Source organism: Ceratotherium simum, chromosome 18 (assembly GCF_057802395.1).
Source record: "Ceratotherium simum simum isolate JZ-2026a chromosome 18, ASM5780239v1, whole genome shotgun sequence".
Classification (NCBI taxonomy): domain Eukaryota; kingdom Metazoa; phylum Chordata; class Mammalia; order Perissodactyla; family Rhinocerotidae; genus Ceratotherium; species Ceratotherium simum.
The window spans coordinates 49379381-49396467 of record NC_141917.1 but is presented as its reverse complement, the minus strand read 5'-3'; the positions used below and the strand labels follow the sequence as shown (position 1 = coordinate 49396467).

Sequence of the window (17087 nt, the reverse complement as noted above, 5' to 3'; positions counted from 1 at the left end):
AGATGTTAACCCTTTCCTTTTATACTTCTAAGCATGTGAAAAATTAGAAGAATTTTTCAGGTATTGCATAAATACCTAAATTCATAATGTTTCTAAGACTCTAAATGGAAAATCATATTTTTAAAATGAATTTTGTAAACCAGGAGTTCTATTTAATATTTGTAATAGCTATGAAATATTTAAAAAAATTAAACCTAAAGTACAGGTCTAATGCCCAAGATGTTTTTAGGCAAGGAAAAGTGCATGAGAAAATACAAAGATATGTGAGTACAAAAATTGACAGAAACCTTTTTAACATACTTTAAAGAAATATCAATAAGAATGAAAGGAAATATTGAAAAATATAAAACAAGATCAGAGTGCAGTGTTATTGGAAACAGAAAGTAACAAAGCATAAGACAAAAACCTAAGACACTAGGAGGAATGTTATCTTCCAGATAACTAAGGAGCTGAAAGAAACTATACTGGATAGCTACTGTGAGGTTATTAATCACATGGGTACCATTATTTTCAGTCATGGCTAAAAGAGAAATTCATGTATAATGATGAGGGTACATTTTTCCAGATGGACTGAATGTTGATTTAAAAACTCTTGATAATGAAAGGGAAATTGAAATCAAAGTGATAATTATAAAGAAAAGAGAATCTGTGAAGGGCTTTATAAAATGAGTTGAACTAGTATAATTGCAATAGGAAAAGTTTCTGCAAAGTAAAATTAAAGGATCATGACTAGATTTGATCTACAGTCTTTCTCTAATTATGCTATTTTCAATAATTCACATTAGGAGTTAGCAAGTTTGGGGGATGTGTTATATGCTTGAATTGGAATTCATTTTTTATTACTTACTATGAAAGTATATATTTCTCTTAGAAATTTCATTTTATCGCTACTCATTAATGTCATAAAAATAATGTAAGATCTTTAAAAAGTCCAGGACTTTTTCTTATTTCTTAAAAAAACCAAATACATGTTTTCTGTATGGTCTGTTGAATGGAGGACAACATTAAAAACAGAGTCAGAATGACTACCGTCCTCCATAGTACAAGCTTGTGTTCTGCCCAGCTACACTTTACCGTCCTAAATTCGTTACTGGAAACATGAATTTTCACAAAACTTGCTCCTAAGAGTTGGTCTGATTTTCATAGATGATAGACAATACGCAGAGAAGGAAAAAACTTCCAGACATCTGTAATCTCACCACAGTCCAGAATAAAGTTTTGGTCACCATTAAAGATATTAACCCCATTGGATATAAAGACAATAGTTAAGTAACTTAGATAACCTAGCGAGTATACTGTGATCTTCTCAACCCAGTGCATAATCAACTTTCCAAAATTACTTGAGCAAAATTTAATCAAGGACAAATTAAATTTCCTAGAAAGTCAACAGGCATTATTGTTGCTGAAGCAAAGAAGCAGCAAATTTCAGAAATACACAATTTTCCAGCACGATTTTATGTCTTAAAGCTAACGGGATCTTCTTACTGGGCAGCATTTAAGAAATGCTCAAATGCATGACAAAGGAAAATATAACAATATAGTGGAAATAATTTTATCTGAGAATTATATATGAAGGATCCCAGCTTTAGGATGAAAGGATAGTCACCCAAATTGACTCCCATTTATTATTAAGAATAAAGTTATATTAATAATCACAAGAGCTATTATGTACTGAACAGATACTCTTTGCCACACACAAACTTAGGAACTCTGTAGACCTATATTAATTAACTCTTAGGAAACTCCTCTGAAATATGAATTAGTGATAAGAAATATAGTGATATAAAAATAGCGATAAGAAATAATATGAATATAGATAAGAAATAGAACAGAGAGACCCAAAGTAACATACTCTGAATCACATAATTAGAAAGTGACACATTCAGAATTTGTTTGGATTCTGTCTGATTCCAAGGCTTATGCTCTCTCCACTTCTTCATACAAACCTCCTGCTCGTAGAGAATCAACAGAATTATTCACTATGAAGAATGCCCATAAAGTTTTGGCCTCAGTATTTCAATATATTCTTTGTGTTTATTATTCTGTTCTTATTAGAGACATGATAAACTCTCCTTAGGAAAGTATTATTTAGAGAGGACTTTATAGTGAAGACCAATTATATCAATGTAATTTTCTTCTCCTTTAAAAAGGCGAAGCACTCACTTTGAGATTATTGAGGCAGAGGCAAGCATTCCTGCTTCTTAACTTGTTTTGATATGAATCAAGTTTCACAAACCTTTGGAATATGGTGTAAAGAACTAGATTTATCCTCTAACCATAAAATAACTTAAAAAAATGAGACAATACACGAAAACAACAGATACTAAGCCACTAGACATTAAGCAACAAAGAATAGTAATTGCTAAGAGATAGGAAATAAACGGGGTTAGCTAATATTGCCCCAATTTAGTATGTGAAGAGAGTTCCAATCACAGAGCATGAAAGAGGAACCCACATAGTACCCAGAGGCCTCTCTGAGTTAATGGAGTAGAGAGTATGGGAGGCCAAGGCAGACAGAGTTCACAGGGCAGGGTACCAGAGAAGAGAGAATAGCATAGAGAGAGAACTCTGCAGACCAGACATCTCAGAGAGTCTCCCTCAAATATTCAGCTGAGTTGTGATCAATACACGGCTGTGAGGAAAATACCTAAAGCAGAGGAAAGAACATCCAAAAGGATTGAAAGAAAAGATCCCCTAAGGTTGGGTATTGTGCTTATGCCCACTAGCAAGAGCACAAAATCTCATAATATGTAGAGAATTGAATAAAGTACTGAGAAGGTTTTGCCTCAAATATAGGGCAAAATTAGCCTGGGAATAAATACAACTCTGGCTTTGCTTAAAGAATTTTAAAAGCAAAACCCAAAAGGATGAAACTGTTTCCAAATATATTCCAAGTATATTCTGGAACAAAGCTCAAGAATATTTATATAAACAGAAAACAGATGGCCAACAGGCACATGGAAAGATGTTCAACATAACATCACTAATTATTAGGGAAATGTAAATCAAAACTACAATGAGAGATCACCTCACACCTATCAGAATGGCTATTATTAAAAAGACAGGAAAGAACAAGTGTTGCAAGGATGTGGAGAAAAAGGAACCCTTGTACACTTCTGGTGGGAATGTAAATTGGCTCAGCCACTATGGAAAACAGTATGGAGATCTCTCAAAAAAATTAAAAATAGAAATACTATATGATCTAGTTATTCCACTTCTGAATATTTATCCAAAGAACGTGAAAACACTAATTCAAAAAGATATATGAACCCCTATGTTAATTGCAGCATTATTCACCATAGCCAAGACGTGGAAGCAACCTAAGTACCCATCAATGGATTAATGGATAAAGAAGAAATGGTGTATATATATATATACACACACACACACATATATAATGGAATACTACTCAGCCATAAAAAAGATTAAATCTTGCCATTTGCCACAACATGGATGGACCTTGAGGGTATTAGGCTAAGCGAAATAAGTCAGATGGAGAAAGACAATTAGCATATGACTTCACTCATATGTGGAAGATAAACAAACACAAAGATATGGAGAACAGATTAGTGGTTACAAGAGGGGAAGGGGGTGGGGGAGGGTGAAAGAAGAAAAGGGGCACATATGTACCATGACAGATGGCAAATAGACTTTGGTGGTGAAGATAACGAAGTCTATAAGAAGTCTAAATATAATGATGTATGCCTGAAATTTATATAATGTTATAAACCAATGTGACCCAATAAAGAAAAAAAGAAACAGAAAATATCCAGGATCCTATAAGCTAAAATTAACAATCTATGCCATCAAGAAAAAAAGGTTAGGGGGCTGGCCCAATGGTGCAAGTGGTTAAGTACTAGCACTCCGCTGCGGCGGCCCAGGGTTCGCCAGTTCGTATCCCGGGTGTGCACCAACGCACCGTTTGGCAAGCCATGCTGTGGCGGCATCCCATATAAAGTGGAGGAAGATGGGCACGGATGTTGGCCTAGGGCCAGTCTTCCCCAGCAAAAAAAGAGGAGGATTGGCAGATGTTAGCACAGGGCTAATCTTCCTCACCAAAAAAAAAAAAAAAGAAAAGAAAGGTTAGGCATGCATAGAAGCAGAAAAACACAACCCAGGTATCAAGACAAATCAATCAATTGAAACTGGTACAGAAATGATATAGATGATAGCATTTATAGACAAGACATTTAAAATATTGAATAAATTAATTAGACACTTGAAGACATAAAAAAACCAAAATTGAACTTCTAGAGATGAAAAGTACAATGTTTAGGATAGGATTAACAGCAAATTAGACATTGCAGTAAAAATATTGGGGGACTTGAAGTCATAGCAATAGAAACTATTCAAAATGAACTATAGAGGAAAAAAGACTAAAAATTAAAAGTTAAAGTGAGTCTTAGCACAATTTCCAATGGCCTAATACCAGTGTAATTGAAATTCTCAAAGGGAGAAGGGAATAGAAAAAAATTTGAAGTAACAATGGCCAAAGTTTTCCATATTTGATGAAAACTATAAAGCCAGAGATCCAAAAAGCTCAATGAACCCAAGCAAAAAAAATATGAATAAAATACACCAAGACATAATAAAATTGCTTAAATCTAGTAATAAGAGAAATCTTAAGAGAATACAAAGAAATATAGCACACTATGTACAGAAGAACAAAGATAAGGATAATAGCAGATTTCTTATCTGAAACAATGCAAGCTAGAAGACAGTGCAGCAACATCTTTAAAGCACTGAAAGAAAGAAATTATCTTCCTAGAATCCTTTATCCAATGAAATTTTAAAATTAAAGAACTGAATTTATACAAAGTATGCCCACTCATCATAATGGAATCAAACTGGAAATCAATACAGGAAGATAACAATAAAATCTCCAAAAACATGGAAAGTAAAAAACATACTTCTAAATAATTCATGGGACAAAAAGAATGAATCAAAGGTAATAAAAATTATTTGTAAAAATTAAAATGAAAAGGCAAAATTTCAAAGACCATAGGACACAACTAGAGGGAAAGTTATTTCACTTAATTCTTATATTAGAAATGAAAAAATGTCTCAAATCAATAATGTTAAGTGCCCACATCAAGAAACTAGAAAAAGAACAAAATAAGCTGAAAGTAAGTAGAAGTAATAAATAACAGCGGAAATCAATTATATTCAAAACAGAAAAGTATATAGAAAATCAATCAAACCAGACGTTGTCCTTTAAAAAAATCTATAAAATTGACAAACATCTAGCAATTTGACAATTTAGAGAGAGACAGAACACAAATTATCAATATCCAGCAATATCAGGAATGAAGGAAGGCATATCACAACATACTCCACTGACATTATAAAAAAGATAAGATATCTTTGAATGAATACTACTAACAACTCTATGCCTATAAACCCAACAAATTAAATAGATGAATTCCTTGAAAGATACAAACTCCAAAACACACTTAAGAAGAATTAATCTGAACAGTTGTATATGAATTAAGTAAATTAAATTCATTTTTAAATCTTTTCCAAAAAGTAAACTCCAAACACAAATGGCTTTACTGGGGAATTCTACCAAACTTCAAAGTAAGAAATAATATTCGTTCTATAAAAATTCATCCAGAAAATTTAAAATCACAAAGGGAGACAGCAAGAAAGGAAAAAAAAGCACTTCAAAATAGCCAGAAAACAATTTTTTAAATGGCAATAGTAAATTCTTATCAATAATTACTTTAAATGTAAATGGATTCAATTCTCCAATAAAAAACAGAATGGCGTCTGGCCGCATGCCTAGTTGCGTGAGCAGTGCAGGATAGGTTGTGGAGGAATTAAAGAAAAGACCTGGAGACAGCATACGAAACATAAGGGTTTATTGGGACTTACATATAGTGAGTGTCCAGGGGTGGCTGGCTGGAAGGAATTACCACTGCCACGAGCAGAGCGGGGGTTTCTTAAACAGGCAGGGGAACAAAGGCTCCATGCTTGCCAAGAGGAGCTGTCTTTGCATGACTAGCATTCCAAGGACCAGTAGCTCACGTGGAGGGGCTCTGTGTTCCTTCAAGATGTGCTATTCTTTCTTTAAGATGAACAGATCCCAGCTAGTCAGTCCCTAGCTCATTACAAATACCAGACGGTTGGTGTCCTACCCAGAAGGGGGACATGACATATGGTTGCTATAGGGCACATATGCTAGTGCTCCTACAAGTGGCCAGGTGGATGAACCTGACAGATATTATACTAAGTGAACTAAACTAGACACAGAAAGAGAAATAATGCGTGATCTCATTTACACGTGGAATCTAAAAAAGTCAAAATCATAGAAACAGAGAGCTGGATAGTGGTTACGAGTGGCTGAGGGGGCGAGGGGAAATGTGAATATGTCAGTCAAAGCGTACAAATTTTCAGTTATAAGACAAATAAGTTCTGGAGACCTAATGTACAGCATGGCGACTATAGTTAGTAATGTATTGTTTACTTGAAATTTGCTGAGAGAGTAGATCTTAAGTGTTCTCACTACAAAAAAAGGCAACTAGGTGAGGTGGTGGATGAATTAATTAGCTTGATTGTGGTAATCATTTTACAACATATACATATATTAAAACATCACATTGTACACGTTAAATAAATTTTTATTTGTCAATCATACCTCCATAAACCTAGAAAAAAAAGAGAGAAATGAACAGCACCCATATTGAAAGGAAAGAATTAAAAATCACAGATTATATGAATGTTTATGCAGAAAATCCAATTGAATCTATAAATAAACTATTAAAACTAAAAAACCAGTTCATCAAGTTTGAAGGATGCAAAATACATTATATATGATTTTTTGTAAACGTACAAAGACAATTCAGTAGAGAAAGGATAGTCTTTGCAACAAATAATTTTGAAACAAATGGATATTGAAAGGCAAAAAAAGTGAACTTTGTTCCATACCTCACACACAAACACAAGTTAACTCAAAATAAATCATGCACTTAAATGTAAAATCTAAAACTATAAAATTTGTAGAATAAAACATAGGAGAAAACCTTTGTGATCTGAGTTAGGAAAAAAATCTTTTATATAATGCCAAAAGCACAATCCATAAAAGAAAAATAAATGCTGAATTGGACTTCATTAGATTCTAGATCATCTGCTCTTCCAAAAAAAAAATAAAATAAAATAAACAAAAACACTGTCAAAAGAATAAAAAAACAAGCCACAATATTGCAGAAAATATTTGCTTTCAAGGATGTTTCTTCAATGTTATCTTCCTATACTTCTGACTTCTTTGTTTTTCTATCATATCCTCATCCCTAATGCTTCTGTTTTGCTTCTCTGAATATATATTTTTAAAAATTATAATCCTTTGTTTCTTTATATATTGTGTTCCTATTAACATAGATTTATAATTATGATTTCATGCATTTGTCTTTTAAATCATACAAAGAAAAAAATGAGAAATGACAAACCAAAAATACAATAATATTGGCATTTTTATTTACTTACATAGTTATTTTTTATCAGTGTTCTTTTCTTCAAGTGACTTTGAATTAGTGCCTAGTGTCCTTTCATTTCTGCCTGAAGAACGCTTTTAGCATTTCTTATAGGGCAGGCCTACTAACAAAGAACTCCTTCAGCTTTTGTTTTTCTGGGAATACCTTAATTTCTCCTTTATTATTCAAGGATAATTTTGCCAGATATATAATTCTTGTTTGACAGGGTTTTCGTTTAGCACTTTAAATATGTCACCCCACTGCCTTCTGGCATCTATGGTTTATGCTGAGAAATTAGCTGTTATCTTATTGAGAAACCCTTGTATGTAATGAGTCTCTTCTCTTTTGCTGCTTTCAAGATTCTCTTTTTGGTTTTGGCTTTCAATAATAGTTTAATTAAAATGTGTCTTTTTGTGTATCAGTTGTTTATTCTTCTTGGAGTTCATTGAGCTTCTTGGATGGATAGATCCATTTCTCTTACCAAATCTGAGAAGTTTTCAGCCATTATTTATTCAAACATTCTTTCTGATCCTTTCTTTCTCTCCTCTCCTCTGGGACTCTCATTATGCATAAGTTGGTATGGTTTGTGTTGTCTCACAATTTTCTTAGGCTCTGTTCATTTTTCTTCAGTCATTTACTTTCTGCTTCTCAGACTGGATAATTTAAATTGACCTATCTTCAACTAATTGGATTCTTTTCTTCTGCCTGCTCAAATCTACTATTGAAAACTTCTCATGAATTTTTTCATTTTAATTATCGTACTTGCCAACTCCAGAATTTCTGTTTTATTCTTTTTTATAATTTCTGTCTCTTTGTTGATATTCTCTATTTGCTGAGATATGTTTCTCCTGGTTTCCTTTAGCTCTTTAAACATTTTTAACACAGTTGATTTAAAGTATTTTTCTAGTAGGTCCAATGTCTGTGCTTCCTCAGGGACAATTTCTGTTAATTTCTCTTGTGACTGGACATACTTTCTTTTTTCTTTGCATGCTTTGATTTGTACTGTTTTGTTGAAAACTGGAATTTTTCATATTGTAATGTGATAACTCTGAAATCAGATTTCCCCCTACTCCTTGGTGTTTGTTTTTGTAGTTTGTTGTGTGTTGTAGTTGTTTATGTAGCGACTTTTCTAAACTATTTTTATAAAGTCTGTATGTTTTGTCATGGGGGATCTCTGAAGTCCCTGTTTCTTTAGTTTGTGAAAGAAGAAAGGAAGGAAGGAAGAGAAAGGGAAGGGAAGGGAGAGGAAGGGAGTGGAAGGGAAAATGAAAAGCTCACCTGGTCTTTGCAGATTAGGGCACCCCTTCAACACATAGCCGGGCTTTTTACAACTCTGGTGTGACATTCATTTCCTCCTTCTGCTGAGCCTGAAATCAGCAATAGGTGCAAGCTTGAGGTCTTCCCAGGTCTTTTCTGAGCACACATCCTGCCCTGCAAATTCACTGGCTTTCTAAATTTCCCCATATTTGTGGGCACTTTTCACTGACCGAATTTCCTGAAAAAACTGCCAGCTTTTTCTCCTAGGCTTTCAGCTTGTCTATTATTTGCCTCAACTTTATTTTCTTGCCTCAAACAACAGCAAGTTGTTCATTTACCTTCCAGTGTTTTCACAGAAAACCCTCTGCATTGCCACTTGGCTGCCTGAGATTTTCTACTTAAGAAAAACAAAGGCAGGTGCCTTGCATCAGTCCTTCAGATAGGCCCCCAAATAAGTCAAAACAAACAAGTTCTCAGAGAAGGTCTGCTCTGCTGTCTCTGGATCCTGGGACCAGGGTTTCACCCTGGAAATGGAGGCTACTCTCTTCCAGGTCACTGCCTTGACAGTGAGGGGGAAGGGATAAGGGAGAGCAAAAATTCTGCAAAGGTTTCCTACCATTTTCAACTTACCTTTTTCTTGATTCAGCGTTTGTTCGGTAGCTCTAAGCCTTTGACTACTTTCCAGAGTTTGGACCAAGTTTGTTCTGACTGTTTTTGCTCCATTTTTCAGCGTCGAAGTGGAGTTACAAACCATTGGAACTATCTAATCTACCATATTCACTGACGTTATTGCTCTTTCTCTCAATCTTGCATCCACATTGCTTTTTTATTATTAATTTGTCTATGTATTATTTAATTTTCAAGTTAGAGCTGTTTTCTGCTGTCTAATGATCTTTGGTTGTCTATTTATACTTAGAAATGGAAAGATAAAAAGCTTATTGGAAACGCTATACACATGGGTAGGGCTTCAGTGTAGGGACATGAAGTAGGGACTCCATGTGAGGCTTCAGCCTTGTGGCATTATCCATTTGGATCATTACATTAGGGACCTCCTGATGTATCTTTAGTTCTTTCATATTTGGCTGATCAGTTCACGAGAGTAAAATTTTCCTTTCATTTCAGAGGGTAGGCCTGGCTATTATCATTTTGAGGGACATGTAAAAGAAGGGTGTTGAAGGATTTCAACATTCAGCAAGCAAATCTTTACTAAATCCTCCGGCACCTGAAGTGCGCATGGGGCCTCGCATTACATAGCCCCTCTGTTTTCTTGGGGCGGAGTTGGTTGCTTCAGTTACCTGGCTTCAAGGAGTCATTAGTCAATCTTCCAGACATTAGCCCAATTTTTATCCTCAGTTTCAGAAGTATACTGTGAATCATTTAGAAGTTCCCCACTGCTGTATCAAGATTCAGATTTCTTATCTGCTGTCAGTTACTACCATCCATCTGCTTTCCTCCTGAAAGGTTTTGCTGTGGTTTCTTCTCTCATTTTCTCTGTTCTGGTGGATTTCTTTCTTTAAAATTACTATTATTTTTTATAATTACTATTATTTTAGTGGAATTTATTGGTGGCGAAGAGCTAGATATATGTTTAAACCACCATCTTTACTCTGAAACCTGTTTGCAGGATTTCTCATTAACCCCTTGTTCTCCATTTCTTGAATCTGATTTTAAGAAAGTACTGAAAGGAATTTGCCTATCTTATAATGGATAGTCTTACTAGATATCTTGAATATCACCATGGAATTTCACTTTAAAATAATGTTTTAATTCATTAATACCTTAAATCTTTTATTGAGTGAACTTATTACAGAGGTCAAAGATTAGATCAAGCCCTAAGTACAGAAAGCATTTGAATTAGCATTTAAAGACTTCTAAAGAGGAAGCATAATGTCAGACAGCTCATCCAATGGAATTTTATTTGATTCTTCCTCAATAACATTTTGTCATTTTGTTCCTTTATGTTCATCCCCCCATCATATTGATTACGGGCTGAAACTTCAGTTTTCTGTTATTCATTAATCCATTGTTTTATATAAATCCATCAAGTTAACTTGCAGGGAAAAAAACATTTAAAGGCAATACTATTTGATTGCTGAGTTATATTCCGACTATATTATCATTACACTCTTTAATTTATAAAATTATATGAAGTCTTCTACTTCATGGTCAAAATTGAAAGGTTATTTCATCTCACTATTATGCTTATAGTAATTTTTGAGAATCCTTTTAAAGATAGGCATTCTTTTCATGGTTTCTTCTAAGGAAACTCTCTTTCTCTTTAAAGGTTAGATTCTTTAAATAAATGTAGTTAAAAGATCAATGAAATGGAAAATACAGGTGACTCATTCAAGCAAAAAGTAATTGAATGTTTGAGTTATTACTCTTGGTGACAAATATGAAAACTAATAAAATTAAATGTATAGTGTCAAAATGAACAAAAAGTAAAACATCAAACACAAAAGGAAGACCAAGATCAAAGCAATAAATAGACTGTGAAAATGTTGTAAATCAAGGAATACCACAATCTCAAGTAGCAATGAGGCTTACATTAAAACTGCGGAGCTACACTGTAGGGAGGTAGAGAAAGGACGGTTAAAAAGGCAATTATCTATGTCTTGTAGCAAACCAAAAACCTATTAGTGACTTAGGTAAGACTTTTCATTGTCAACAGTAAAGGTTTCGGAGAAATATTCTCAATGATGTTTCCTCTGTGCTCGATTGAGGATTTTTCTTTTTAAGCCTTCATTTGCTCAAGGTCTTCTCCAGTCTTGGTGCTACAGTTTGCTTTCCTTTTCCTTCTGTTAACATAGTCTTCGGTTTTGATATTTTAACTTCTCACTTTGGCACGGTGATCCTGACAGAACTGACTTCTTAGCTGAGTTTCTGGCAGGCCCATAACTTGTTCCTCCTCAGTCTGTTCAGGCAAGTCCTAGTACACTGGGCTTTGATCCTAGAAAATTATAACCAAAAGCTTAAGAATAGAATGTATGTTAAGAGGCCAGGCCCTTAAAGATCGGAAAGTTGGAGTCTGAGAGTGGAGACCTGATCAAGTAAGGTAGTTTTCTCCTCTCAACTCAATTTCAAGTCTGAACTGCAAAGCTGATATGATGAGCTTGAGAACCATCCAGGTCAGCATCAATATCTAAGTGATTAAATATTGCGAGTAGGTGGAGAAGGACAGGTTTAGATAGGAGGACATTGGCAGTGATGAATTCTGGGTCATGGCCATTTTAAGGAGATGTCAGAAGCACGGTTTCTGGAAGGTCCATCCAGATTGATATAAGGATCGGCCAGAAGCTGGGAGAATATTGTCTTCCTTGTTGGATGTTAGCAGTTTGATTGCTCTAAAGCACATATGAAATCAGGCCGTCATTTTCTAAACTTAATACACCAGCAACGAGTTCTCATAAACGAGTCTCGATACAGTGGCCAAGAGAGTGTTGACACAAAAGATTTATTGCCTCTGACCCTCCTTATTTTCTGCATAATATTAATTTCTGTTTTTCTTTGAAAAACTATGTCTAATCCAGATATAAGTGAAACACAATTAAAATTGATCTTTTGCGTTATTGTCGGGAATGGCGTCATGTCTATGTGTGCTTCTGAACAGAACTCTAAATGCACATGTATGCACAGGGGATATAGTCAGGAGGCTGAGAACTTAGGCTCTGGAGTTAGATATCTGGGGCTTAATCCACACTACCTAATACTTATTAGATTTGTACCCTTAAACAAGTTAATTATCCCATATTTCAAATTCTCAATTTGTGAAATGAGTCTGAAAATATCACCTACTTCAAAAATTGTAGTGAGGTAATAAAGTATAAAATAACATCTTTTTAGTCAATAAGCATAAACATTTTTTCAATGTGCCCACCCCAAATGCCCAGGCATCACTAAGCTCTTCCTGGCATTACTAATACAGGAAAATTAACACTGTTATCTTTTATTATGGTTACTATTTTACTAGAAAATGAATAAAACAAGGCCACCTCTTTAAGAATTCACATTAAAAAGGATCCATTCCAAACTTGGCATCTAAACAGAAGTCTCTTGAAGATGTACTGAAAGAGCGAATTGTAGCCACAAGACCCACATAAAAGCCTACTGAACTCTCTTTACCTGTCCATCATGCCTAAGTCCTGATGACTCCACAAGTCTCTCTTCCTCACTCCTTGTCCCAGAACATTTTCTGAAATTTAGCTACTGTCTTCTTATTTTAATTTCCCTTCCAAGAACTGCTTCAACAATACTTTGTTTAGGATTTTTGCATTATGTTTATGAAAACAATTAATTTGTGATTTTCCTTTCTTTAATATCCTTGTCAGTGTTTAAGATAAAGTTTATTCTGTCTCCATAAAATGAGTTTTTAATTGTTTCCACTTTATTATGTGGAATTGTTTGTTTTAAACTGATTTCTTTCTGTAATATTTGAAAGTTTTCACTGGAAGGCTTCTGGGCTAGTCATTTCTTATGTAGAAAGTCTTTGATTACATATTCAATATTTTAATTTAAAATAATAGTTTTCACCTCATTCAGCTTTTTAAAATTTATTCTTTTTTCTGTTTTGGTAAGTTGTGTGTACGTTTGTAGGAATTTGTTCATTTCATCAAATTTTTCCAATATTGTCATTGAATAAAATTATTCATTATCTCTGATTTTTTAATGTTGGTATGTTCTGCAGTAATGTATCTTTTTTATTTCTTATGTGTATAATTGGTGAGCCTCTTTTATGGACCATGTAGTTTGTTTGATTATTGTTGTTGCTTTTTGTTTTGGTTTTCTTTTTAACCCATTATTACAATCTCAGTCTCTTAATGAGATTACTTAGTCCACCTACTTTTTTTTTTTTTTGTGAGGAAGATCAGCCCTGAGCTAACATCCATGCTAATCCTCCTCTTTTTGCTGAGGAAGACCGGTTCTGAGCTAACATCTATTGCCAATCCTCCTCCTTTTTTTCCCCAAAGCCCCAGTAGATAGTTGTATGTCATAGTTGCACATCCTTCTAGTTGCTGTATGTGGCATGCCACCTCAGCATGGCTGGACAAGCAGTGCGTCTGTGCGTGCCTGGGATCGGAACCCGGGCCACCAGTAGCGGAACGCGCACACTTAACCGCTAAACCACAGGGCCGCCCCCACCTACTTTTAATTACATAAAATATATTTCAGAAAGATTAGAATGGCAGCATTTTGGACAAGAAAATTCTGAAGAAGAATTATGTATTTTGGGAAGAATAATTCGTTTTGGAGAAAGTAAAATACTCAAATTAAGATGTGTTAATTCTACTAGAGTGAAATAGAGGCAATATAAAAAAAAAGTTAGAAAAAATACATCCGTATTTTTCTCTCAAATATTTCTTTTAGAAACTGTAGAGCAAAGAAATGTAGACTATTTAAGCTGCAAGGCTACCAGGAATGACTTGCTCCTCAGTTTAAAATATTTCCTCTTTATTTTTCACAGTTGTTCGTTGTGGTCTTCAAGGTAACTTTTGCCTTTGGAACACTAGAAGTCTAATTATTTTAAACTAAGATGCCTTCCTTATCAAAAATAGCAGTGTCTAGTTTGTGTTAGGACTATAGAGCTTTCCTACACTGTAATGTTAATTCATGAATCCCAGACTCTGTCCCTAGTCAAAAACCTGGCTATAAACTTCAGAAATTCCCTTGTACTATCCCTTTTGTCATCTTCTCCATCAGTTCTCCTACTCACAATAGACACATACAAACTCAGACACATTGTGGGTTTTTTTTTCCATCCTTGAATACAAACATCCTTTGAAATTCAGAGGAAGGGTCTGTGGCTATCATTGACCGTTTTCTTTTGCTTTGCCACATTAAAACCTTATAGTTGAGCTTCTTCCTTCTTTTCAGTATTTTAGTGGCATTATGGAATTAACAATGCCATTTATAGAAAACTCCTATTACTCTTTACTTGATATTTGCTTTTAAATTCCAAATTATTATTTCGTGATATGTTTTTCATATCCCTGAAAAATTCAAAGTTGAGCCCAGAGTAAACTTAATAGTGGCTCAAGGCAATCTTCCAGAGTGCATAGTCCTTCCATCTTATGTGGTGTAATATCATTTATCCTAAATCTGTATATTTTTCATTACGTTTCACATGCTGTTTGGGCATTGATGTTCTTCTTGTAATAGAGTGAAACAAACCACTGAATATGATATCGTAAGAGTGAGAAATGTATATTGTAAAAGCCTTTCTTTAACTGCGTAACCAAGCTCTTTCTTGCTCTTTTAGAACCAGAATGCTGCTGGGGTTTTCATAACCTGTTAGTGTTGTTCACCTTCAGAACTATTATATCATTTTCACTGAGCCTATAGGCAGAATTTCAGTGCCTTATAATAAAATATGGTTATATTGAACTGTCTGACTGGAAATCACAAAAGGAACAGCATGAGTTTTGCTTGCCTCTTTTCTCTATAAGAAGCAACTCATTTCAGCATCTGCTGTTATTTGCCTAAGATATATCACAAGGACTAAAATCCATCATCTAATGCTTCCACGCATAGGTCAACATCATATATATTTTAATATATACCATTTTAGACCTTGAACAAATTTAATTAAAAATGATTGTGGATTTCCATTCCAGGATAAAATTTAGCTACAATGTGATTGAGTCTTTTGAATAAGAACAAAGAGGATCATCAGTGCTGTGACCTATTTTATATTTGAAAATTCCTAAGTCTTAGGAAAAATTTGATTGATTTTTATTTTATGTCCAATAAAAATTTATATTTTCATTGAAGTACCTCCCATTCCTTTGCAGCTTTCTCTTTTGCCACTCTTCCCTATTATCAAGACTTAGCCAGAGACCTATTATTGTGAACCTTGAACTAAGTCAAAGAAGGTGTGGAATCTTTATAGGGGAAGGACTGTGATGAAGAAGAAATTGGGGACTTGGAGTAGCATCCCCATGATCTAAAGTGAGAACTGAACTTCTCATGGGAGGCCTGGAAGAAGGGCTGAGGCCAGTATTATTAATCGACCTTCTAGTAGTCATTGCTGCCAACCTTTCTCTTGCTTAGAGAACCTTAATATTTATAGAAAAGTAATGTGTTTAACCATAGAAGAAGAGTCATGATTTGATCTATTCAGTTCATTAATCTCATTTTAATTTCTACATTCCCCAATCTCCTTTGCAGCAAGTGTTCTGAATAACAGTTACTCACATGGATACGTGTTTTGTTTTGTTTCTACCAGTGCTCCAGCCTGTGTTGCAGTGTTCTCAGCATCTTGATTCTCTGATCCTGGCTTCCTAATCACTGGATCACACCTCAGGTGAGTCTTTCTAAACTCAGTACCTAACAGATGTATCCTCATATATTCCCAGTTTCCAAATCATGGCCACATAATAGCCCTGGTGTGTAAATTCAGCTAAGTGGATCTAGGAATCATTGGGGGTCCAGATTAGAACTCACTCCTCTAGTCTTACCAGTGATTTTGTAAGCATCCAATTCCTATTTTAAATCATTTTCTGCTTAAAATACCTACAAAGTCTTCTGTTTCCTACACTGAAGTTGATGGATACAGCCATGCAATTGTTTTTGCAGGTAGAGTTGGTCATGTGACACAGTAGTTGCCAAGGTTATTGGAAGTCTGTGGGATGCCTTTTAGTAAAGATTGTTTTCTGATTAAAGATATAGGGCTATGAAAAGAAGTAGTTGGGCTGTCCCACTCCTTCCTCTCCTTTTCCTCCTGTTCCTCTCTTTGATGCTTGTTATAAGTCTTAGTGTTGTAGGAGCTATCTTGCAACCATGTGTTGCCTAGCTGGATGAGGACCAAAGGCCACTATGTTAGGGATAGTAGAGAAGGATGGAAAGAGCCTGGATCCTTGATGATATCATTAGGCTGCTGAAGAAGATCTAGACTGCCTACTGAATTGGGGAATTGTTAGGTTTCCTGTTAAACACTGGACAAATAATTTCTAATTGATAAAATCAAATTACTTACTGACTCCCTCATGGTGATAGACCAAAAGTAAAGGAAGTATGAACTTCTCTCATGGAGCAGATACTGTCAGTGCCCTACCCATGACCCTCAAATTTTACTATTCCAGCGTGCTCCAGCCAAGCTTACACAGCCAGGATTAGTATCTCTGTGTTTGAGGAGTTTTCTTGGAATTTCAGAAGGCCTCCTTCCCACTCCTAGAGCAGGAGAGAATTCCAAGGAATTAATGCCCCCTAAGAGTACCCCCCAACGAGTGACTCTCAGAAATTGCTGTATAAATATACCAATTTACTGGTCCCTTGGGCAGGAAAATTCTGAGGCATCTGATTTGCACAGTTCCCAGACTTACCCACTGTAATAGCCAACTTAATAAATGATCCTTTATAGGTTGT

The 17087-nt window shown here is 34.9% G+C and overlaps 1 long non-coding RNA gene across 2 annotated transcripts in view; it reads left to right on the top strand.

Moving 5' to 3' along the window:
* The window catches only part of LOC147914640 (uncharacterized), a 108502-nt gene that overhangs the window by 42372 nt on the left and 49043 nt on the right, over positions 1-17087 (top strand). For both annotated transcript variants that reach the window (XR_015555120.1, XR_015555119.1), the window contains exon 4: positions 15949-16026. This is a non-coding gene — a long non-coding RNA (uncharacterized LOC147914640). The remainder of the gene's footprint in view (positions 1-15948; positions 16027-17087) is intronic.